The sequence below is a fragment of the Heptranchias perlo genome, chromosome 22 (genome assembly GCF_035084215.1).
Source record: "Heptranchias perlo isolate sHepPer1 chromosome 22, sHepPer1.hap1, whole genome shotgun sequence".
NCBI classification, from domain to species: domain Eukaryota; kingdom Metazoa; phylum Chordata; class Chondrichthyes; order Hexanchiformes; family Hexanchidae; genus Heptranchias; species Heptranchias perlo.
The window spans coordinates 37,680,075-37,704,380 of NC_090346.1; the positions used below are offsets into that span (position 1 = coordinate 37,680,075).

Consider the following 24,306-nt stretch of genomic DNA (forward strand, 5'->3'; position numbering starts at 1 on the left):
AGTCATCAGGGGTCAGTCATCGGGGGGGGCGGTTCGTAATCGGAGGTCAGTCATCAGGGTGGAGTTAGTCATCGGAGGTCAGTCGTCGGGGAGGGGGTTCAGTCATCAGGGGAGCGGGGGTCAGTCATCAGGGGCTGGGGGGTCATTGGGATGGGGATCGGGGTCAGTCATCGAGTGGAGGGTCTGGATTGGGGGTCATTGGGGGTTGTCGTGATCGTTGGAGGGGTGTTGGCAATCGTTGGGTGGGTCGCTGCAGGTAGGCTTGTTGGGCTTGGGGGAAGCGCTCCTGCTCCTCCGAGCCCACAAGCTGTGCTATAAAGGCACTTAACTGCAGTTTAGGGCCTTCTCGTCATGGCGTGAACGAGAAGGCCCGGGAATTCAGGCCCCCAGAGGCTAAAATCACAAAACTTGAGGCCCACGGCCTCCTTGAAAGGTTTTAGTGACCAACCCGGCTCCTGAGAATGGGTTGAATGCCCGCCCCTCGCCCCGCCCCTGTGAAAACCAGAAATGGGCGGGTTTGAAATTGTTTCAATTTTTAATGCCCCCTCCCCGCCTCCAACCCACCTGTTTTTCCAGGCTAAAATCATGCCCGTAGAGTCTACAGCACAGAAACAGGCCATTCGGCTGAACAGGTCTATGCCGGTGTTTATGCTCCACACGAGCCTCCTCCCACCCCTCTTCATCTAACCCTGTCAGCTTATCCTTCTAATCCTTTTTCCCTCATGTGCTTTTCTAACTTCCCCTTAAATGCATCTGTTATTCACCTCAACTACTCCTTCTGATAGTGAGTTTCACATTCTTACTACTCTTTGGGTAAAGAAATTTCTCCTGAATTCCCCATTGGATTTATTAGTGACTGTCTTATATTTCTGACCTCTAGTTTTGGACTCCCCCACAAGTAGAAACATTTTCTCTACGTCTACCCTATCAAACCCTTTCATTATCTTAAAGACCTTTTTTTAAATGGAAAATTCTTTATTCTGAGTCATGATCACAACTAATACATTTATATATCACTTGAATACTGGAGCAATAAAATCAAAAAAAACATTCTAATAAAAACTCACTGGAATGTTCATTTTACACTTCTGGAGGGGGATGGGGAAGTCACCAACTATAAAATAACCTGTTGAACAGTTTATCAAAATATCAATTACAGTCCTTAGGCAGATATCCATGCATGTGGGTTTAATTTTTCCTTTAAAGTCCATGAATTCAAACACTGACTTTTCTGACTAAAAAAAGTCATTTTTCTTCCAGTAGCAGTTGTGCCCTGTGCTTGGCTGAGATTTGTATTGTAGTAACCTGCTGTCTCTCCCTGTCACAATCTCCTGGCTCATCCTCTCCTGCTAAGTACTGTATTCCTGACTTTTAAAAAAAAAAGTTAGAATCTCCGACTAAAGGAACCACCACCACCACTTCCTCCTGCTCCAGAGCCGCCATAGTTACTTCCATAGGGGCCACTCGAGTTCCTTCCTCCATAGCCACCGCCTCCTCCACTACCACCCTTCATCGGCCCGTAGTTAGAGGACTGCTGGTTTGGATAGTTCCCAAAGTCGTTGTAGTTGCCACCACCTCCACCTCCAAAGTTGCCACCGCCAAATCCGCCGTTGTAGCCATCATAACCATCGCTGCCCTGGTTGCCGTAGGTAGGGCTGCCTCTGTATCCAGGGCCACCCCTACTGCCGCTGTAACCACTGCCCCCACTGTAACTGCCACCATTGCCAAATCCATTGTATCCATCGCCGCATCCTCCATAGCAGCTGCCCCCTCCACTACCTCTCGAGCCGCCTCCAAAGCCTCCTCTGCTACTGAAGTTCCCTCCTCCACCACGGCCACCAAAGTTACCTCCGGAGTTACTAAAGTTGCCTCGGCCAAAGTTGCTGGAACTCCCTCGCCCTCTCTGGTTCATGCCTGAATTCTGCATCTCTTCACGGGACAGTGCCTTCCTCACTTCGCAGTTGTGTGCATTGACTGTGTGGTACTTTTGAACAACAATCTTATCAACAGCATCATGGTCATCAAATGAAGGCGAACCCCCTCTTCTTTCCACTCTGTCGATCAGTCATCACTTCAGTGACCTCAATTTTACCAAATTTCTCAAAATAGTCCCGGAGATGATGCTCCTCTGTATCTTCTTTAATGCCACCAACGAAGATTTTCCTCACAGTTAAGTGTGCCCCAGGTCTGGTGGAGTCCTCTCTCGACACTGCACATTTAGGCTCTACAACACGGCCATCTACTTTATGAGGCCGGGCTATCCGGTCACCCCTCACTCAGCCTTCTCTTTGCTAGAGAAAAGAGCCCCAACCTGTTCAGCCTTTCCTGATAAGTATATCCTTTCAGTTCTGGTATCATCCTTGTGAATCTTTTTTGCACCTTCTCAAGTGCCTCTATATTCTTTTAATAATATGGTTAGTGTGGTCAAACCAAGGTTCTATACAAGTTTAACATAACTTCTCTGCTTTTCAATTCTATCCCTCTAGAAATGAACCCCAATGCTTGGTTTGCATTTTTTATGGCCTTATTGGCCTGCTTCGCTACTTTTAGTGATTTGTGTATCTGTATCCCTAGATCCCTTAGCTCCTCTACCCCATTTAGACTGTTATTATCCAAGCAGCATTGGCCTCCTTATTTGTCCTACCAAAATGCACCACCTCAACTTATCTATATTGAAATTCATTTGTCAATTACATGCCCATTCTGCAAGTTTATTAATGTCGGCTTGAATTTTGTCGCATTCTTCTTCAGTATTAACTATACCCCCAATTTGGTGTCGTCTGTAAATTTTGAAGTTGTACTTCAGATTCCTGAGTCCAAATCGTTATTGTAAATTGTGAACAGTGGTCTCAGCACCAATCCCTGTAGAACACTTCTTACCTTTTGCCAGTCTGAGTAGCTACCTGAACCTTTACTCTCTGTTTTCTGTTTTGTAGCCCGCTTGCTATCCATTCTGCTACTTGTCCCCTGACACCACATGCTCTGACTTTAATCATGAGTATACAATGCAGTACCTTATCGAAGGCCTTTTGAAAATCCAAATATATTACATCTACTACATTACCCTTGTGTACTCTTTGTTACCTCTTCAAAGAATTCAATAAGGTTGGTCAAGCATGACCTTCCCTTTTGAAATCCGTGCTGACTACTCTATTATATTTTCAGTTCCTAGATGGCTTCTCTGTCCTAGCCAACAGCAAAAAAAAAAGGTTAACTGGTCACTCATCTCTCCTTTGTGAAATATTACTGCTGCAGAATATCTGCCATATTTTTCTACTGGTCACTCCATTTCAAAAGTAATTTGCAGAGTGAAGCACAAACATTTTGAATGAATGTGGGAGAGAGGAGAGAGGGAGAAGGAGATACCTATGCAGATGTCCTGTGGCGTTGCTCAGTGTGAGTCAGAGGATACACTATTTTACACAGTAGTATTATGCAATGTAGACCATAACATCAGGACCACTGATTCACAGTGACTGAGTAAGTCAAATTCCATCTTTATTAATTGGTTTTCTAAGATTTTTACCAGTACTTTGGTGATCGAATTCCCCAACTCTGTTCATTATTCTGTGAAAACTATAAATGGGTGGCATTTATTGTGTATATATTCCTTTATTTAATTAAGTTTTATCCCTCATAATTTTTAAACTGAGGTTACTCAGCAAGACGGTATACACGGTGTATTCAACTGGGTGCAGCTACTTGGTATTTAGCAAAACTGGAGAAGGGTTTGGGAGTAAGGTGCAGTGGGAGGCAGTGCTGGGTTTTGGTAGTACTGATGCTTGGTCCTAGGTTTTTGCAGAACTGGGGTGGAGATTCCTGGAGTGTGGCAGCAAGGGAGGGATCCTGTAAATTGGCACCAATATGGAGGGGGAACCTGAGTGTTGGCAGAATTGTGGAGTTGAACCAGCTTGGTTCACTGATGGATTCCTGAAATACAAATAATTGTATTTTTAAAAAAATTGTTAAGAATATAATTTAATATAAAACTTCTGAGGAAAGAAAGTCAGGGTTAAAGAAAATTTATTTTTTTGATTATTGATGTCCTCTTTATTATAAGAGAATAAGTTTCAACTCATTGTAGGCAATTTTAACCTAACCCGCCCTTCGGGAAACTGACCGAATTGGGTGCATCGCTGGTTTTACAACCGTCCGATTTTGCCCTCCTTTGAAGTCAATGGAGAGTAATATTAGACAGGATGATAACCAGCATTCTACCTGATCCTGTAGGCTTCCCGTCCAGCAAGTTAGGTTGAAATTGCCCCCATTATGCTTGAAGCTCCTCTTGTTGCTGAAAAGAACCTAAGCATGTGCTGTTAACTGATTCTGGCCAGGAGAAGGGGCTGCTATTGGTCTCTGTGCCCTTGGGCTAGGGAAGAAGAAAAAGTCAAGCTCCTGCTCCTTAACACTCAATCCAGATGGAAAGTGTGCACACGTAGACACTGGATGAGGATAGGATTGGGCTTCCACTGATGCAGTTGAATAGCCTCCCAGAGTGTCAAAATTCACATAATAATAGCCACTTGGATGAGGTACCAGAAAACAAAGTGATGCCATATAATCAAAACCCTACAAGCAGTCAACATGTTTAGAAGAGAATGGATGGGGAGAAAATTGACATGAAAAGAAAACAAAAAAAGAACTGACGATGGCCACCTGAGGGTGCTCCTGTATAATGCAAGGAAGGTCACATGTTTGTTGCCAATTCCCTTATAATTCTAGTGATTTTCTGGTTGGATTAGTTGCTATTCCCCTGTAAGCAAAGTGTATTTCTCTTTAGCTAAAGAATGATTGCAGCACCTAAAGGAAAGTAATTGTCCTTTTCTTTTTTCCTCCCCTTCATGCCCATATCTGCCTTTTAATTTACAAGCACTTCCTCCTTCAGCCAGAGGGGTAGTGCAATCTGGGCCACAGATTCCTCTAAATCTACTATCAATGCTATTTCTTAGCGTGCCTGACAGCAGATAGGGTTCTCTGGTATGCCACTGTCCTCTTCCTCCTTTCCCCCCCTCCCCACTCCCCACCTTGAAGTGCTCCACACAATGATATTCCACCAGGAAAGTAGAAAAATGTATCCACAGAGCAATTACATTCCAATGTAACTTGAGACTGGGACTCAATCTGACAGAGCTTTGATTAGAACTCTAATAGAGTCTGTTAAGGACTTACCAGTCTGCATTAACTTGGACATTTCTATCACAGGACCTGTAGCACATAGTGTCCCATAGTAAAAAATATATATATTTTTGTTGATTATTTGATTAACCTTGTTGGTTTTGATTGTATTCATAATGTTGATTTCAATTAATCATATACATAGCATTTAATATTTAAATATATAATAAAAATGTAAGTTATTTTTCATTAAACAATGTGAAGGAATATATTCGATATGCATAACCATGAGATTTTAGAGTTCATTTGACCCTAAGGCCTTTTGAGAACACCAGAGCTTAGCTACACCCATATTCCCCTTCCCAAGATTCCCAAATAGCTCAGATGCATGGACAGTACACAATTTCTAGCAATACCAATAAGAGAAAATATAAAACAATTTAATTAATGTACATTTTAATAAGTTTTATTAACCCTCATAGTAGTGCCGATGAAAAATTGCCTCTGGGCTTTCAGACAAGTTTCAATAAGCATCACCGGTTTGCTTCACATATAGGAAATGTGGTATGGGAAATTTTGGGGTTTCAAAGCCAGAAGGAGAAGCAGCTTTCTTTTGAAAATCAGGAGTAAGATTTCCTTTATAACAAGTTTAACATCAAAGTTTATGCCATTTCCAGAAACAAAATATTTATAAATCCCATTAGAAGAACTAACTCTAAGTGCGAGGAGATCATGGACTTTGACTCAAAAATTGAGACTATTGGCTTGGCCTCTTGGCCTACAATACTTGACCCTATAATACTCTTCAGTTTCTCCCCTATGTTCTCCACTTTTCTGACTCAGTTGCTCCATGAAACCCACCTTCTCCTTCCTCAGCCTCCTGACCACTCAGAAACTTCTCCTCAGCTTAATATTCGTGATTCTTGACTGCTCCTTCTCCCCAGGCATTGTTCCCTCTTAATCTGTTATCATGCTACTCCTTAAAAATCCTTCAGTCTTCTCCAACTACCAACCCACTTCTAACTTCACAATCCGATGCAAAATCCTCCAAAGTGTCATTGACACTGAACTCTGGGTCCACCATTCTATGTTTGAATTCCTTCAGTCTGATTTAACTTCTGCCCACAGCACCGAGATCAATCCTGGTCAAAAATCAGATCTGCAACTACAATGCCCAAGTCCAACTCATCCTCCTCAATCTCCCTGCGACCTTCAATACGATCAATCACTCCATCCTCCTCCTCCTCCTCTGCTTGGTGGTTGATTTCTGTGGCACTTCCCATTCATAGTTCTATTCTACCCATCCCAATATAGCCAGCACATGTCCTGCAATGATTCTTCTTTCTATGTCCACACGGTCACCTTTACTGTGTTTCAAGTATCTATCCTTGGTCACCCCGTATTCATTTACAGCCTGCCTTTTGCCAACATTATCAATAAGCATGGGGCCAGATTCAATATGTATGCCATGACATGCAGCTTACCTGTCTGCAGCAACCCTTGAAACCACAGGTGTAGCTGAGCTGCCTGTCAACATCAAGTCATGGATGAGGCAGGATTTTTTTCTAGTTTTAAAAATTGGCAATCAAATGCCACTTAATTTGATTTCTGTCAAATTTCACTTTACTTCCCAATTCCATCTCCTTACCCGGCTGCTCACTCAGGCTGAACCGGATGATGCACAACCTGTGTGACTCTGAGTGGAACTTCAAACCCCACACCTGGTCCATCACCAAGATCACCTACTTCCATCTCTGTAATATCACCCACTTCCATCTTACATACTTCTCACTGAAACTTCATCCACATCATCTTTTCCAGTTTCAACTTCTGTAACAGTCTCCAACTTTCTGAGCTCCATACACAGAAACTCCAACTTACCTCGAACTCCACTGGCCGCACCCTATATTCTACTAAGTGCCACTCACCTATCACGTGATCTTCACTGACTCCACTAGCTCACTGGACCCCAGTTTATTGATTTCAAAATTCTCGTGCTTTACAGATCTCCCCCATTGCCTTGTGCTTACCTATCTATGCAACCTCCTCCAGCCCTATGTCCCAGATCAGACTCTATGCTCTTCTGACTCTGGTCCATTATTTTGCTATTATTGATGACAGAGCTTTCAGTTAACATGTCTTTATACTCTGGAATTTTCTTCCTATAGCCCCTTGCTATATCTCTTTCTATCTTCAGAGGTCCTCAAAATCTACTTCTTCAACCACATCTTCAGTTACATTTCCTTACTCTTCTCCCAAACCTTATTTCTTGTTTGAATTCATCCAGTAAAGCTTCAAGGGATATTTTATTGCATTAAAGGCCCTATATAAATGTGAGTTGTGGTGGTTACTGCTGTACTTTTAGTAGAAAATTTAGGTAACACTATGGCTTGAAAAAATATATAAATGCAGCAATGACAGAGAATTAAAGAATGGTTACAGCACAGAAGGAAGCCATTCGGCGTGTCAAGCCTACGCCAGCTCTCTGCAAGAGCAATCCAGCTAGTCCCACTCCCCCGCCCTTTCCCCTTAGCCCTGCAAATTTTTTCCCTTCAAGTACTTATCCAATTCCCTTTTGAAAGCCACGAGTGAATCTGCCTCCACCACCCCCTCAGGTAGTGCATTCTAGATCCCAACCACTCGCTGTGTAAAATAGTTTTTCCTCATGTCACCTTTGGTTCTTTTGCCAATCACCTTAAATCTATGTCCTCTGGTTCTTGACCCTTCCGTCAATGGGAACAGTTTCTTTCTATCTACTCTGACTAGACCCTTCATGATTTTGAACACCTTTATCAAATCTCCTTTCAACCTTCTCTGCTCCAAGGAGAACAACCCCAGCATCTCCAGTCTATCCACATAACTGAAGTCCTTCGTCCCTGGAACCATTCTAGTAAATCTTTTCTGCACCATCTCTAAGGCCTTCACATCCTTCCAAAAGTGCGGTGCCCATAATTAGACACAATACTCCAGTTGTGGCCAAACTAGTGTTTTTTAAAGGTTTATCATAACCTCCTTGCTTTTGTACTCAATGCCTATATTTATAAAACCCAGGATCCCGTATGCTTTTTTAACCGCTTTCTCAACCTGCCCTCCCACCTTCAAAGACCTGTGCACATATACCCCCAGGTCTCTCTGTTCCTGCACCCACTTTAGAATTGTACCCTTTAGTTTATATTGCCTCTCCTCATTCTTCCTACCAAAATGTATCACTTCGCACTTCTCTGCGTTAAATTTCCGCCCATTCCATCAGCCTGTCTATGTCCTCTTGAAGTCTATCACTTTCCTCCTCACTGTTTTCCCCAGTTCAGGTCTCAAGTGTCCCTTTTTGAAGCAGCACGGTGCTTCTTCAGTTTTTGCCTCAGCTGGGTGGAACCTTTGTTGTGCTGCTAGAGGTATGGATACCTGCCTCAATAATTTAAATGACCCTGTCTCCAGGATGTGGGATGAGGTCAGTGGTATAGCAGGTGGAAATCCTGCCCACCATACTTCCACCCCTCTCTCAAAGGGTCCATGGTATTTTTAGATCATGATTATATTCAGTTAATCATTATGTGTGAATTCTCAAGTTTCTGAAACAGCTCTTTCCCTGTTTCCAAAATGCAGTAAGGAGTTGACGGTCATTTTTCTAACTCCTGCCATGTTGGTATAATACGTGTTTCCTCCAGTCACATCTTTCTTTTTGCCACTATGATTTTCTGATTTTATTTCACTTATAATGTCGGGGTCAATGAGATTGCCACAAATCTCAGCATATGCAAGGTTTACCAGCATGCTAATTCAGCAAGTTTCATTCAGTCAGTGATGGGATGTCATCATCTGGCAGAGGCAATGGCTTGTGCTCAGAGGGAAAAAAATGAAGCTGAGACTGCTTTTATATCGAAGGCAGGACAATCCAGTTCAAATTGCCTTTAATAGGCATTCCCATGAGCTGTGAAATTCTTTCCTAGAAAATAAATTCCACTGTACCCCCAATAAGTAAACCTGACAAAATGTCTGGCAAGACTTCACCAGTTACATGACAGTGCCCTTTTAAATCAATAAATTCATAGCAACTTACCCTCTAGCGGTCCTAACCTCTAAACAGCAGTGTAATTTAAAAGATGAAACCAACTACATCACACATTCAGTCAGTATCCATATGATTAAGAAAATAATATAGCTGTCCTCCATATGACATGAACAAATAGTTAAAAATGTATCATTTTTAGGCAAAAGTACAAGGAGGGAAAAAGAAAAATAATGTCCTGATTTTTAACTAGGTGCGAAGCTAAGCTTGAAGAAGGTGGGGCAAGCATCAGGCTGACATGAAGCCTGCGCCATTTTAACTCTCAAGCCTCATTTAAATGAGTTAGGCCCAACTCCCGCCTGATCCTGAAGTTAATCACATGGTGCTGGCAGGCGGGAGTAGCCGAGCATGGCAGGAAGTCGCCATCAGGACGCGTGGGAACGGCCCCAGACAAAGGTAAGTCTAAAGGGGGTGGGGTAGTTCTGGAGGCGATAACAGGTGGGGGGGGGAAGGGAAGCCTGGGGCAGGGGCGGCCCTAAGTTTCCTTGTGCGGCCCAGAGGAGCTCTCTTGCTCCTACTGACCCACAAGGAAACCTTTTCTTAAAAATTAGCGTACCTTTTTCTGGTTCTGTTGCTCCTTGCAGTCTGTAGTTGCTGGCGAGTGCCGAATGTGTGATTGAACGTTAAAATGCGGTCGGGGTCTGAATTATGTCATCAGACCTGGACTTTTGAATACAGTGGGCAGGTGTTAAAACACTTCCCAAAACCCAGGAGTTAAAATACTGACCTTCGTGGGTGTGGCGCCATGCTGGAGGGCAGGATGCTGCTACTATTTTAATCCCCCGCATGTCCCATTTTTGTTGGATGTGGAGGTTAAAATCGGTCCCAATATTTTTCCCTTGCCAGTCGGGCTGTTTTTGAAAATGCACATGAAAGAGTCATCAGGCTTCAAAACCCCCCTGGCTAATCTAATAAAGAAAGGTGGATGAAAACTGATTGATTCCTGTTACTGATTGCCCACTGACTAACTAGGAAGGTTTGAAACTCTCCCAGTGGCTAATTGTAACTGTGAAGGGGTATATTTAAACAAATAGAAAAAATAATCCTGTTTGATTTGATTGCTTTCTCAGCCAGGTTCTATACATTTTTGCCATTTGATTGAGATTGAAGATGGAGAGGAGGGTATCTGACTGGAGCTTATCATCAAAAGGAAGAAACAAATGCTGCTATTTATTGGGCAAGCCTGGGGAGCTTCTACGCTTAGTGCTGATATGTTTCTCAGAATGCTCCATTTCCTTGTGCTTGTATTTCATCAGCTATATTGCACCCATGACGGTTGGTCAATACAGGTCAGAGCATCCAAACAATTCAATTTTGCTGCTATCAGAAGAGGGGCTGGTGTTAAAACTGAAGCGCTGATAGTAAACAATTGTAACTGCAGATACACTAATAATGTTTGAAGGAAATGTATTCCCTAACCAAGTGTGTTCACCTAAATAGATTAATTACAGATGCCAAAAGAGTGGTATTTTGCTTACACCACAATTTGGAAGACATTTTCATTTACATAATGCTCTCAATAAATGGACTTCCATCAGAATTTATGGGTAAGAAAAGATTAGGCTTCTGAAATAGAAAACATTATTTCTCATTTTCTAAGACCTGGTAATTTAGTTTTATTGTTTATTTAATGGTAGAGGATTATTTTTTTTTCTGCTTTCCCAATACAGATCTATGCAAGTCTCTTAAGTGTTTAATTTATTTGAAAAGATTGGGTTTGGGTAGCCCTTGCAGCTGATGAACATAATGTACAAATCTATGTACAGACCATATCTGAGCACACTGTACTCAGATTCTGTACAAAAAATATTATTGAATGCAATCTTGTTCCATCAGTACCTGAGTCCTGCTACATTTTACCAGATGGGTGGGAATCATACTGTGGAATTTCTAGTGTTACAGTATTTTGAGGACACTGCGCAGACTTTTATGTAGCTTCCTGTGCCCATTGATCCTAATCATTGACGAACATCTGACTCTACCACTGGTAAATTGAAGAAAGTGGCAGGATCCAGAAAGCCATTTCAGGGAGCCAGAACCTCGTTGTTTAGTGAATGAATTTCTAAAGAGAAATGTTGAAGTTAATGAACTGCAAAACCAATATGCTAGCTAGCACCATCTGGGTACCGTAAAGTGAAAAAAAACTGGTTAAGTATAAATAAAATTGCAAAATACTAAGGGACGTTGAGGATTCTCATTAGCATCAATACAATTTAAAATGGGTGGCAAGAGGGAAGACAGGCCATGGCAATGGACTGAGGCACAGAAACAATGGGACTCCTACCCATGTAAAAGATGATGGCCCTCATCTTTTTTATACGGAGTGAGAAGGGGACTATATACAGACAGTTTGCAGAACTGCAGAATCTGATAATCATTGTAATGGGACTAATCATTATAAAGGTTACCATGCTTTTGAATATTAGCCAATGTAATCTGGCACAGAACAATATGGTTTTAAATAATACATTAAAGATTATAAAAATGCCACAGTAAAATGTTTAATATCTATACTTGAAAATAAGGTGCCAGATTTTAGTGATATTATGCTGAAGAAGTCTTTAGAAATAATCTATAAACATAATACACAATCTATACCTATGGTTCCTTCCTATATATCACACAGCAGGTTTATCTACAGACCACATTGGAGGCATGAACAATACCTTCATCTCTCTATTACAGGAAGAGCAGGAGGGAAGAATACAGTATAACCAACCATACTCCTCTTTTTAGAGCTTTGTCACTGCAGGATTTTGCATGCTCCATCTCCAGTTCTTGGAAATACCCTGTTCTTAAAAACTTGACCGCAGAGCCACCACATTGCTCAGCACTGCAGCAGATGCTACATCTGCGACAATGCAAACTTTGTAAATCTATTTTTCATATATTTAGTTTTGATCAAGGATAAAAATACATTTTGTAGCATCCTATGCAATTTGAGAAGAAACATGAACCGACGAAAAAGGACCAGTAAAAACCAGCTGGTCGATTGAGCCTGTCCTATACTGTTGTGGTGTAACTTCTGCGCACTATCACTCCCATTTCCCCCCCACCACAAGTGGCCATGTGGGAGAGGCAAAAAAAGAGTACAATACCTTAGGTCAATTTAAGGAAAAAACTGAAAAACCCTTTCTGATCCCTGAAGGTGATCAAGCAAGCTTCAGGAAACCACTGTGACTGGGTGTGACAACCCTTGATGATTCAGCTACTTTCTATATGTAGATATGTTAGCCACTGTCAGGAACTCATTCAGCTCCCTACAGAATGCTTGTGAATCCATACTCACTGCACATGCCGGCAACTTTTACATAGAATTACATTACATAGAATCTACAGCACAGAAACAGGCCATTCAGCCCAATTAGTCTATGCCAATGTTTACACTTCACTCGAGCTTCCCACTCTAATTATCTCTTCCCACACTGCCCTCGTATCTCTCTATTCCCTTCTCCATCATGTATGCACCATGCCTCCTCTTAAATGCATCAATCCTAGTTGCTTCAACCACTCCATGTGGCAGTGAGTCCCATATTCTTACTACTCTCTGTAAATAAATTCCTCCAAAATTCTTTATTTGATCTGTTAGTGGCTACCTTATATTTATGCCACCTTGTTCTGGACTCATCCACAAGTGGAGACAGTTTCTCCATGTCCACTCTATTGTGCCCCATCATAATTTTAAAGACCTCTATCAGGTCTTCTCTCAGCCTCTTTTCCAGGGAAAGAGCCCCAGCCTTCTCAATTTTTCCTGATAGTTGCATCCTCTTAATTCTGATACCTTGTAAACCTTTTCTGCATTTTTTCCAACTTATTCCACAGGACTGTGTGAAATGAAGTACCTCCTAGCATCTGACCTAGTTTGTTCAGCAGCATGCAACCATACATGGTACATACATGCTTGGAGTTGCCCCTACCTAAGTGTATCATGCTACATTTATCTATATTAAAAGAGATTTGCCAGATATGGGCCCATTCCCCCATTGTATCTAGATCCAATTAATTTTTTACATCTAAAGTCCTTATAGCCGCACATGTCTTTCGTGTCATCTGTGAACCTGCAGCTAGTTTCATCCAGATTGTTAATAAAGGTGGTGAAGAGCAATGGCCCGAACACTGATCCCTGTGGGACTACATTAGTGATTGGTCTCCACACAGAACCACTACCGTTAACAACTATTTTCTGTCTACATGAATGCAGCCAGTTTGTTATCCAACCCAAAATCTGCCCACGAATCCAAACTTTGATTCACAGCCTTTTCTGCAGCAATTTAAAAGGCTTTTTGAAAGTATAGGTATATAGGTGGAAATTTTAATTCCTCAGCGGCGAGAGTTGCAACAGGGGGTCCTGCTGATTTTAACGGCCATGCCTCACTAACACACCACTGGCCGTCTTCCCGACCAAATCGACTGGACAGTCTGTGGGAAGCAGTGTAAAGTCAGACAGCACAGAGGCTGCCTGCTAGGCCCAAGGTAAGTATGTGGGAGGAGTGGGGGGGGGGGGGGGATGGAGACAGGGGTTTTGTGGCAGTTAGCGCTTCGTAAAGGGAGTCTGGGCAGGGTAGATCTGCACTTTCCTGTGGGGCCCAGAAGAGCCTGCTCCTTTGGCCCTACAAAGGAAAGTTTAAAACTTACCTGGAAAGGCCACTTCAGTCGGCTGAGACCAGGTTTCAGCTGTCAGAGCTGATGCTGCGGATACCCAGCTTACTTCCGGGCAGAGATTTGGTCGAGGTCCTATTGACGTAATAGGACCCTGGTTTACATTAATGTATGAGGCTTCCGCTTGACTCAGGTGGGCACATCATACACCTCAAAATTCAGGCATTTTAAAATTGCAGCTAAGTAGGAACGGAGTGGGTATTTCACCCACTTCATTTTAACATTTTCAACTGTCCAGTTCCTCAAATTCCCACCACAGTATGAGCTGGGCTTCCAAAATGCACCAACTTTGCAATTTCCTCAAAAGATTCAACTGAGTTGGCTAGACAGGGCCTTCTTTTCCAGAAACCATGCTGAGATTCCGTAGTCATAGAATCATAGAAAGGTTACAGGACGGAAGGAGGCCATTCAGCCCATTGAGTCCGCGCCAGCTCTATGCAAGAGCGATTCAGCTAGTCCCACTCCCCTGCCCTATCTCCATGGCCCTGCAATTTTTTTCCTTTCAGGTACTTATCCAGTTCCCTTCTGAAAGCCATGATTGAATCTGCCTCCACCACCCCCTCAGGTAGTGCATTCTAGATCCCAACCACTCGCTGTGTAAAATAGTTTTTCCTCATGTCACCTTTGGTTCTTTTGCCAATCACCTCAAATCTATGTCCTCTGGTTCTTGACCCTTCCGCCAATGGGGACAGTTTCTTTCTATCTACTCTGACTAGACCCTTCATGATTTTGAACACCTTTATCAAATCTCCTCTCAACCTTCTCTGCTCCAAGGAGAACAACCCCAGCTTCTCCAGTCTCCACGTAACTAAAGTCCCTCATCCCTGGAATCATTCTAGTAAATCTCTTCTGCACCATCCCTAAGGCCTTCACATCTTTCCTAAAGTGCGGTGCCCAGAACGGGACTCAATACTCCAGTTGTGGCGGAACCAGTGTTTTATAAAGGTTTGTCATGACTTCCATACTTTTGTACTCTATGCCTCTATTTATAAAGCCCAGGATCCCGTATGCTTTTTTAACCGCTTTCTCAACCTGCCCTGCCACCTTCAACGTTTTGTGCACTTATATCCCCAGATCTCTATGTTCCTGTAGCCCTTTTAGAGTTGTGCCCTCTAGTTTATAATGCCTCTCCTCGTTCTTCCTACTGAAATGTATCACTTTGCATTTTTCTGCGTTAAATTTCATCTGCCACCTGTCCACCCATGCCACCAGCCTGTCTATATCCTCTTGAAGTCTATCACTATCCTCCTCACTGTTTTCTACCTTTCCAAGTTTTGTGTCATCTGCTAATTTTGAAATTGTGCCCTGTACACCCAAGTCCAAGTCATTAATATATATCAAGAAAAGCAGTGGTCCCAGCACCGACCCTTGGGGAGCACCACTGAACACCTCCCTCCAGTCTGAAAAACAACCGTTCACCACTACACTCTGTTTCCTGTCACTTAGCCAATTCTGATCCATGTTGCTACTGCCCCCTTTATTCCATGGGCCACAATCTTGATGATAAGCCTACCATGCAGCATTTTATCAAACGCCTTTTGAAAGTCCATATACACCACATCAACTGCTTTGCTCCCATCTACCCTCTCTCTTACCTCATCAAAAAGCTCTATCAGGTTAGTTCAACATGATTTGCCTTTAACAAATCCGTCCTGACTTTCCCTAATCAATCCACACTTGTCCAAGTGACTGTTAATTCTGTCCCGGATTATCGTTTCTAAAAGTTTCCCCACCACTGAGGTTAAACTGACTGGCCTATAGTTGCTGGGTTTATCCTTACACCGTTTTTTGAACAAGGGTGTAACATTTGCAATTCTCCAGTCCTCTGGCGCCATCTATGGATGTTTGGAAGATTATGGCCAGTACCTCCACAATTTCCACTCTTACTTCCCTCAGCAACCTAGGATGCATCCCATCCAGACTGGGTGACTTACCTACTTTAAGTACAGCAATGAATGGGAGGACCCTAGGCAAGACAGAGGGTCAGAGGGATCTTGGTGTGCAAGTTCACAGATCCCTGAAGGCGGCGGAGCAGGTAGATAAGGTGGTAAAGAAGGCATATGGGATACTTGCCTTTATTAGCCGAGGCATAGAATATAAGAGCAAGGAGGTTATGATGGAGCTGTATAAAACACTGGTTAGGCCACAGCTGGAGTACTGTGTGCAGTTCTGGTCGCCACACTACAGGAAGGATGTGATCGCTTTGGAGAGGGTGCAGAGGAGATTCACCAGGATGTTACCAGGGCTGAAGCGCTTCAGCTATGAAGAGAGACTGGGAAGATTGGGTTTGTTTTCCTTGGAGCAGAGGAGGCTGAGGGGGGACATGATTGAGGTGTACAAAATTATGAGGGGCACAGATAGGATGGATACTAAGGAGCTTTTTCCCTTCGTTGAGGGTTCTATAACAAGGGGACATAGATTCAAGGTAAAAGGCGGGAGGTTTAGAGGGGATTTGAGAAAGAACTTTTTTACCCAGAGGGTGGTTGGAGTCTGGAACTCACTGCCTGAAAGGGTTGTGGAGGCAGGAACCCTCACAACATTCAAGAAGCATTTGGATGAGCACTTGAAATGCCATAGCATACAAGGCTACGGACCAAATGCTGGAATATGGGATTAGAGTAGACAGGGCTTGATGGCCGGTGCGGACACGATGGGCCTAAGGGCCTCTATCCGTGCTGTATGACTCTATGACTCTATGACCTTTCTGCCTCGTGGGAATGTGCCTAGACTGTACCAAGCCATCTTCTGTTTAAAGGCCGCCCACTGTTCAATTACAGTTTTGCCTGCCAATCTTTGATTCCAATTTACCCAGACTAGATCTGTTCTCATCCCATTGAAATTAGCTCTCTTCCAATTGAATATTTTTACTTTAGAGTGGGCCGTGTCCTTTTCCATAGCTATTCTAATGGTACTAGGATCGCTGCTCCTTAAATGCTCCCCCACTGACACTTGCTCCACTTGGCCTGCCTCATTCCCTAGAACCAAGTCCACCAATGCCTCCTTCCTTGTTGGACCGGAAACGTACTTGTCATGAAAGTTATCTTGAACAGATTTCAAAAATTCCTCCCCCTCTTTGCCCCTTATATTATTATTGTTAGCCCAGTTTGTATTAGGATAGTTGAAGTCCCCAGTTATTACTACTCTATAGCTTTTGCACCTCTTTGTAATTTCCCTGCAAATTTGCTCCTCTATATTCTTCCCACTAGTTGGTGGCCTATAGAATATGCCCAGTAGTGTAATGGCACCTCTTTTATTTCTTAACTCTAACCATATTCCATATTCTCCTTCCATATTCTCCTTAATCAATACTGCCACCACCCCCCCCCCCCCCCCCCCCACTTTCTTTCCTTCCCTGTCTTTCCTGACTGCTTTGTATCCAGGAATATTTAGTACCCAATCCTGCCCTTTTTTGAGCCAGGTCTCTGTTATCACCGCAACATTGTATTCCCATGTGGCTATTTGTGCCTGCAGCTCAAAACCTTGTTTACCATGCGTTTACAACACATGCACTGCAAACCAGTCCTAGACTTTCTTGCTCTCTCTCTTAGTCTGATCCCATCTAATACTGTACTATCACTTGCTCTAGTGCTGTCTTTCTCTCACGATCCTTTATGCCCCTTGTTTCTCCTTTCCAATGGTGCATCCTGGTGCCCATCCCCCTGCCAAATTAGTTTACCCCCCCCCCCCCCCCCCACCCACAGCACTAGCGAACCTCCCCGAGAGGACATTGGTCCCAGCTCCGTTGAGGTGCAACCCGTCTGGCCTGTACAGGTCCCACCTTCCCCAGAACTGGTCCCAATGCCCCAGGAATGTAAAGCCCTTCTCTTTCAGTGGTACAGTGCATCTCTAAATGATCCCTTCTAGCAACTTGGCTGTAACTGAAGTGAAACTAATGGGCCTATAGTTTCCAAATTCTGAATTATTGTCCTTTTTTAATATTAGTACATGAAGGAAAGAAAGTGTCAGGAACCAGAAAGCCACTTTTATAGAGTTAGAACTTGGCTGTACAGTTAATGGATTTCTAAAGAGAAATGTAAAAGTTTGGACTGCAAAAAGTGCTCAAAAATTCCTGACCTCATCGTTATAACCTCGGTTTATAAATATGATAAAGTGTTTTGGAAAGCACTTCACTGTGAGGATACCTTATGCCTGTTAAGTGAGCCTGTGTGACATTGTGAAAAATCTAACATGAATGCACTAATCTTTTACCCCTGAGTTTCACAGAGGCCAAATTCTTTATCAAGAATTCACATTAAATACTTGGAGGATTTAAATAATAAAGTCCTAGGTGACACTGCATTAATGTTGGCAAAACTGCTATCCTATGAGATTTTTATACAACTAGGCTTGTGCCATTTAATTCAACTATTTAATTGAAAATTGTAATTGATAGAAAGCATAACTGACTAATCATATTAAGCCAGATGGTGTGATACAGTTGGGGAGGGTACAGAATTCACAAATATTGAGTGGGATGCAGTAATAACACATACTTTGGATAGGATACAAAGCTACACACACATTTATGGGATAACACTGCATACATAGGAGGGTAAGATATTATAGTATTATGCACATATTTATGGGGGTGGTGCAATGCTACACTTGGACTCAGCTGTCAGCATTGGGAAAATGTTATGTGATGTCACAATTCTGCCAATGAGGATATCACAATGATGCTATAAGGGGATTTAAATTCTTCTCTAATATCTGCATCTATATAATACTTTTAAAATCTTGTGACTGCACACACTTCTTGTTACACTTACTTTCCGTTCCACGATTTTGTCACACCTGTGTGTCAGTTAGCAACACCTGAGTAATGCTTGGATAATGCCTGGGATGTAATGCCTTGAGTTACACCTTAGGTATCTTACGTTTCCCTTATTTTTCAAATAGATGAGGAAACAGGAATTTGGCTACGAAACAAGTTTGTGTCCGCTGTGAGGACTGAACTGGCTACAAGTCTGTAAAATAAAAACTCAAGACCAAGAGTCTCGAGGCAGCTCCTCTTTAATACAGAAGTTGAAGCCCATCGGCAGGTTTCTACCAATCTCCTTGACACTTCTCCCCTCAATTATAAATCAAACAAGTACTGGCAGGTGTTTAAACATTATACAGAAATAGCCAACATAACATAAACACATCACAACCTCAATAAATTTTGAGACACACATAATAGAATATACTGCAACTGATGTTAAATGTGATTGGCTTCAAAATGGTCACATATTTGATTTATGAGACAAAAATGGTATTTGAGTAGCACCTGGCATGATTCTGTCTGCCAGCAACAGGCATATCTTTCCTAAGTGTGTGGGTCTAATTCTTACGAGCACTAATCTTATCCTCTGCACTACTCTCTTAATTTCTTTATATGTATGCCTTAGCATTGTAAAATCATTTTCTTAATATACTTTCCTGTGAATTATGTAATCATATATTCCTCTAATGATGACAGAAAAACAGTTACTTACAATCTTCATTCAATGTTATTTCAACATCCCTTTTAATTTCATTTTTTTGGAACTATAGTCATGGTTGGTGGTGAATAAGTAAAACACTAATTTAATCTTGTGATTCAAATGACATTCATAAACCACTTCAGCTTTCTTCTCCGTATATGATAAATTACAGCCGTATTACTTATTCCCAACAATCTTTAATTCCACAATAGTGATATTCTCACGGTCCATTTTTTTTGAAAATATATTTTCTATATTATATATTGTGCTGGCTGAATGGACTTCTTTTGTGCTCTAATTTCTATGATTCTAAATATTTATTATTTCCTTCGATTTCATTGCTCACCCACCTGTGATACATGGAACAGAAATTGCGAGGCTGTCTGTGCAGAACATTGTTAGATTCATGTGTGGTTTGGAGCGACATATTTGTACCCCTGATTCTGTGCCCCGCACCTATATCCAGGGAGGCTTTGTGCCATCAGTGAAGTCTTGCAATTTCTGTCCTTGTTTCTCAATGCATTTTAGAATAAATTGGAAGAACATGTCCCAATTTATATTCTATTTATGATCCCAGTAACACAATTTTGAAGAGGTATTTTTTCTAGTCCTAAGAAAAATCAATTGAAAGTGCTCTGTAATGTTATTTTGTCATTGAGTTGTTTCTTATTACAGTCACATGATTACTAAGGACCAATGAACAGTGGTTACCATGGACAGATAGGGTTTCTTGTCATATAGTTCCCACAGATTAATCACAGTGCTCAAAACCATGATTACTAGGGAACAATAAGTCAGTATTCTATAAGCAGAAACCTACTGAATCCCTACCCCCACTTGGCCTGGTTTTACTGGCATTGGTCCAGAGCCCTATCAATGTACAGAATAATCATGATTAGCTGCAGCCATTGAGATTGCTCAAAAGCAGCATAAACAAAATGGCCAAGTGAACTCTACTAGCCAATTGGATTGCTCAGAAGGGACACACCCTTTTATGTACAGATATATAGATAGATACAAACAATCTTTAATTCTATTCCTGCAATACTTAGGGACATCTTGACTCAGCCACATCACTCTAAACACCACAGGGACAACGCAGTTTGGGATTGAAGTGATATTGCCTCTTTGCTAAAATAATTATGAGCCATCCTTGAGTATCTACAAAAATTCAATGGATTTTTATCGTCCATTTTTTATGATCATTTATCAGAATTCAGAAAATAGTTTGTGTATATTCTGGTATACTGTATATATTCAAATATACATTTCTAACTATACAAGGATTGGCCAAATGGTTATGAATAATTGTAAATCTGCATAGTCTATTGGCCATGAACAACCATCAAAGATCATCAAATAGGGTAGGCAAATTTCAAACTATTTCATTTCAAAAGTCTTTGAGCATCGCTCAGTAGCATTTCATGACATTTTATAAATATTCATTAAAATGCCAGCTGGTACCTTCACCCATATCCTGCACTGGCCAAAAGCTCATTGAAAAACACCCAAATAAAAACATCTACAGAGAGCCAAAATTCAAATGAGTTAAAACTTAAAACAAATGTTTGGTTCAAATTAGGTTATTCATTTAAAACCACTAACAAGGGAATGCTTTGGTAGCAATTGACTGGGGCTAAGTATGAAACTGGTGACATGTTGTTGGAAGTAATTTATTTCACAAATCAGTCCACAAAATTTAAATAAGAAAGTCATGTTCTGCACTGAGATATATTTAAAAGCAGTGAAAATAACCTTATTACAGTTTAATAATTTCTGGAATTTTTCAATACATTTTACTCCTGGATAATTTAAATCCATGAAAATAAATCATATTTTACCATTAGTTTTGCTTTCTAAAAGTGGTAATTGTAATAATAGTTTCAGAAATAAATATATACAAACACTTAGGACTTGATTTTACCACCCGCTATCGGGTGCGTTCTCGGCAGGGGGCCCCGAAAATCGGGGAATCCCGGAGCGGGACCGGATCCCGTCTCGAACCCGCCCACTTCCGGGTTCCCCACGGACGCGCCAGCGTGCGCGCGCAGACCCCGCAGGTGGGAATCCCGCAGGCAATTAAAGCCAGCGGGATGCCACTTGTAAGTATTTATCTTGCTCGTTCAGGTTGTTTACAGGCCTGATTGAGCTGTTTTATTAGGAAGGGTGGGATTTTACCTTGAACTGAGACTGTTTCCCATACTGGGGGAAACACTCTCACTCCAAACGGACGTGTTGCAGCCAGCAGCCTGTGGCAACTGCCAAGGTGCATTCCACAGGTGGGGGGGGGAGACCCTTCACCAACGCAGGAGGCCACTCCGTCACATAGGGCAACGCTTGCCCTCCACCACCCTCCTCCTAGCAAGAAGATTCACCGACGTGGAACCGCAACCCCGGTGCGAGGACAAACTTACCTACCTTGCAGAACCCCTCAGACCTACACCTTTCAGATGGGGGCCGCCTTGACCTCCTCGGAGGACGAACAGCATCACCAGCCTCAGCAGCCTCGCAGGCCACGCCGTCCGCCTCAGACACGTGGAGCCCCACAACACGGTGCTGTGGCACATCCACCTGCACAGCAGGAGGGAGGGCAACCGCAGAGAGAGATGCATCGCAGGAGGCACTACCCTCGGCACAGGGTCTACAGACCGAGGCTCAGCTTCCTGGACCTCTCTGAGGAGCAGTGCATACGGAGGCTCAGAGTCAGTCGCCAGGTAGTCGCCGACATCTGCAGCCTCCTTAATGACGAGCTGCTCCCGGATGGACCAAGCAGCATCTTCTTACCCGTCGCCGTCAAAGTCACCACTGCCCTCAACTTCTTTGCCTCCGGATCCTTCCAGGGTGCCACCGGGGACATCACCGGGGTCTGTCAGTCGTCTGCACACAAGTGCATAAGGCAGGTTACCGATGGGTTGTTCCACAGGGCCTCACACTACATCAACTTTGCCATGGATGACCGCAGCCAGATGGAGAGGACGGTTGGATTCCATGCTGTGGCTGGCTTCCCACGGGTGCAGGGTGTAATTGATCGCACCCACATAGCAATACGGGCACCTCCACATGAGCCAGGACTGTTCATCAACAGGAAGGGGTATCACTCCATGAACGCCCAGCTCATCTGTGACCACCCCCAGAGATTCCTACACGTGTGCGCCAGATACCCTGGCAGCTGCCACGATGCCTTCGTCCTCAGGGAGTCCACCGTCCCGCCCCTCTTCCACTCATCCAACACCGGCAACGGCTGGCTCCTCGGCGACAAGGGATATCCCCTGCACACGTGGCTTATGACACCTCTGAGGCACCCCATCACCGAGCTGCAGCGTCGATATAATGACAGCCACATTGCTACCAGGTCTACAATTGAGCAGGCTATAGGGGTGCTCAAGATGCGCTTCAGGTGCCTTGATCGTTCTGGGGGAGCGCTCCAATACGCGCCACTCAGAGTGGGATGAATTATAGTTGTCTGCTGTGCCCTGCACAACATGGCACAACAGAGAGGGGTGCCGCTGGAGGAGGCCCCATGCACATCCGCCACCCATATTGAGGACGACGATGAGGAGGAGGAGGAGGAGCAAGAGGAGGAGGAAGGACCCATGGGCCGAACACTGGCTCACCTGGATGCTCGTTAGGCCAGGGAGGCACTCATATGTCAATGGTTCTCCTAACATCAGACTGTCTGAGGCGTCCAGACCTCATCACGTGCACAGAGGAGCGGCCATACCAGCCCCCTCCACAGAAGAGTGGTGCCATTACTCCTGCACCCACTGTAGTGTGAACCAATGGGTAGGACCAGGTGTTCGTCGTCATGATGAGCCCCACGAAAGGGACCTATTGCACAAGCCGCTCAAGAATGGACAAGAGGTGGCAGTAGTGGTGAGAACAATTGTGTTTATTGTGTATGTGCAGTAAACGACTATAAATAAAAACATAACAAATTGTCATACACCCTGTTGCATTCCCTTTGTGTTCATAACACCCTAGCCTTACGTTTGCGGGGACCCCTACGTGGTGCTACCCCTGTGGCTCCAGCAGAGGTAGTGGCAGGTTGCTCTTGTTCGTGCCCTGACCGGGTAGATGCTTTGGGCCGACGCCCCCTGGGTTTCGGTGCCCGTGAGGGCACCTCCACAGACTGCTCCTCCTGCACCTGTGTAGGGGCAGACTCGGCCACCTGGAGAGGAGGCACCATTGCGGGTACTGGTTGAGAGGGGGGCAACGGGTGAGACGTGGGGACACTTTGAGTAGCGTCCCCACTTCCATGTCCCCGTTCACCAGCTTCCCTCTCATGGCCTAGGCCCACATCACTCCTTCCACCCTGCTGGACGGCAGTTTGGATGACCCGTGTGAGACCTTGCAAGGCCACCTCTAATGTATCTGTCAGCCTGTTTATGGTGGCAGAATGTTGCTCACCCTGAATCCGAACATCCGTTGTCAGGGCCTGGATGGACTCAATGTTGAGCTGTGTATGATGCTCGAGGGAGGCTAGCCTTTCCTCCACCGCAGACGTTCCCGCACCTACCCGTGACACTATCTCGCGGATACCCTCCTGTACTTGTGCCACCATTGCCCTCATGCAGGAGTTGGACTCCTCCATCACCTGCGCGATTGTGGAGAGTGCGTGTGGCACCTCTTCCAGTACCTCGGCAATGTGCTGGTGCCCCTTGATGACTCTCCTTTTGACTGGTGGCCCCCTGGGTTCAGCATCTGGGTCCGGCTGAGCAGAGCCTGAAGAAGAGTGCTCCCACCGACGCGGACTCTTCGCGGCTGCCCCTGCCACCAGGGTCTGCTCATGCTCACATGTGCGCAGTGACTCACCATGTGCAATCCCAACTAATTGAGGAGGGGGACCCACCGAGGTGTGTGTATCTGCGCTGGTGGATGCTTGGCTCATATGTGACGATGGACCCTCAGAGACCGGCATGTCCTCTGAGGAATCGCCCTCCACAGACACGGCGCTCGCAGACGGCCCTGCAAGAGAACAAAGGGCAATATCAGGCATGTGCA

At 43.8% G+C, this 24,306-nt stretch overlaps 1 pseudogene; it reads right to left on the minus strand.

Moving 5' to 3' along the window:
• Positions 1-1,376: 1,376 nt before the first annotated feature.
• Positions 1,377-24,306, minus strand: part of LOC137340546 (heterogeneous nuclear ribonucleoprotein A3 pseudogene) — a 33,127-nt pseudogene continuing 10,197 nt past the window's right edge.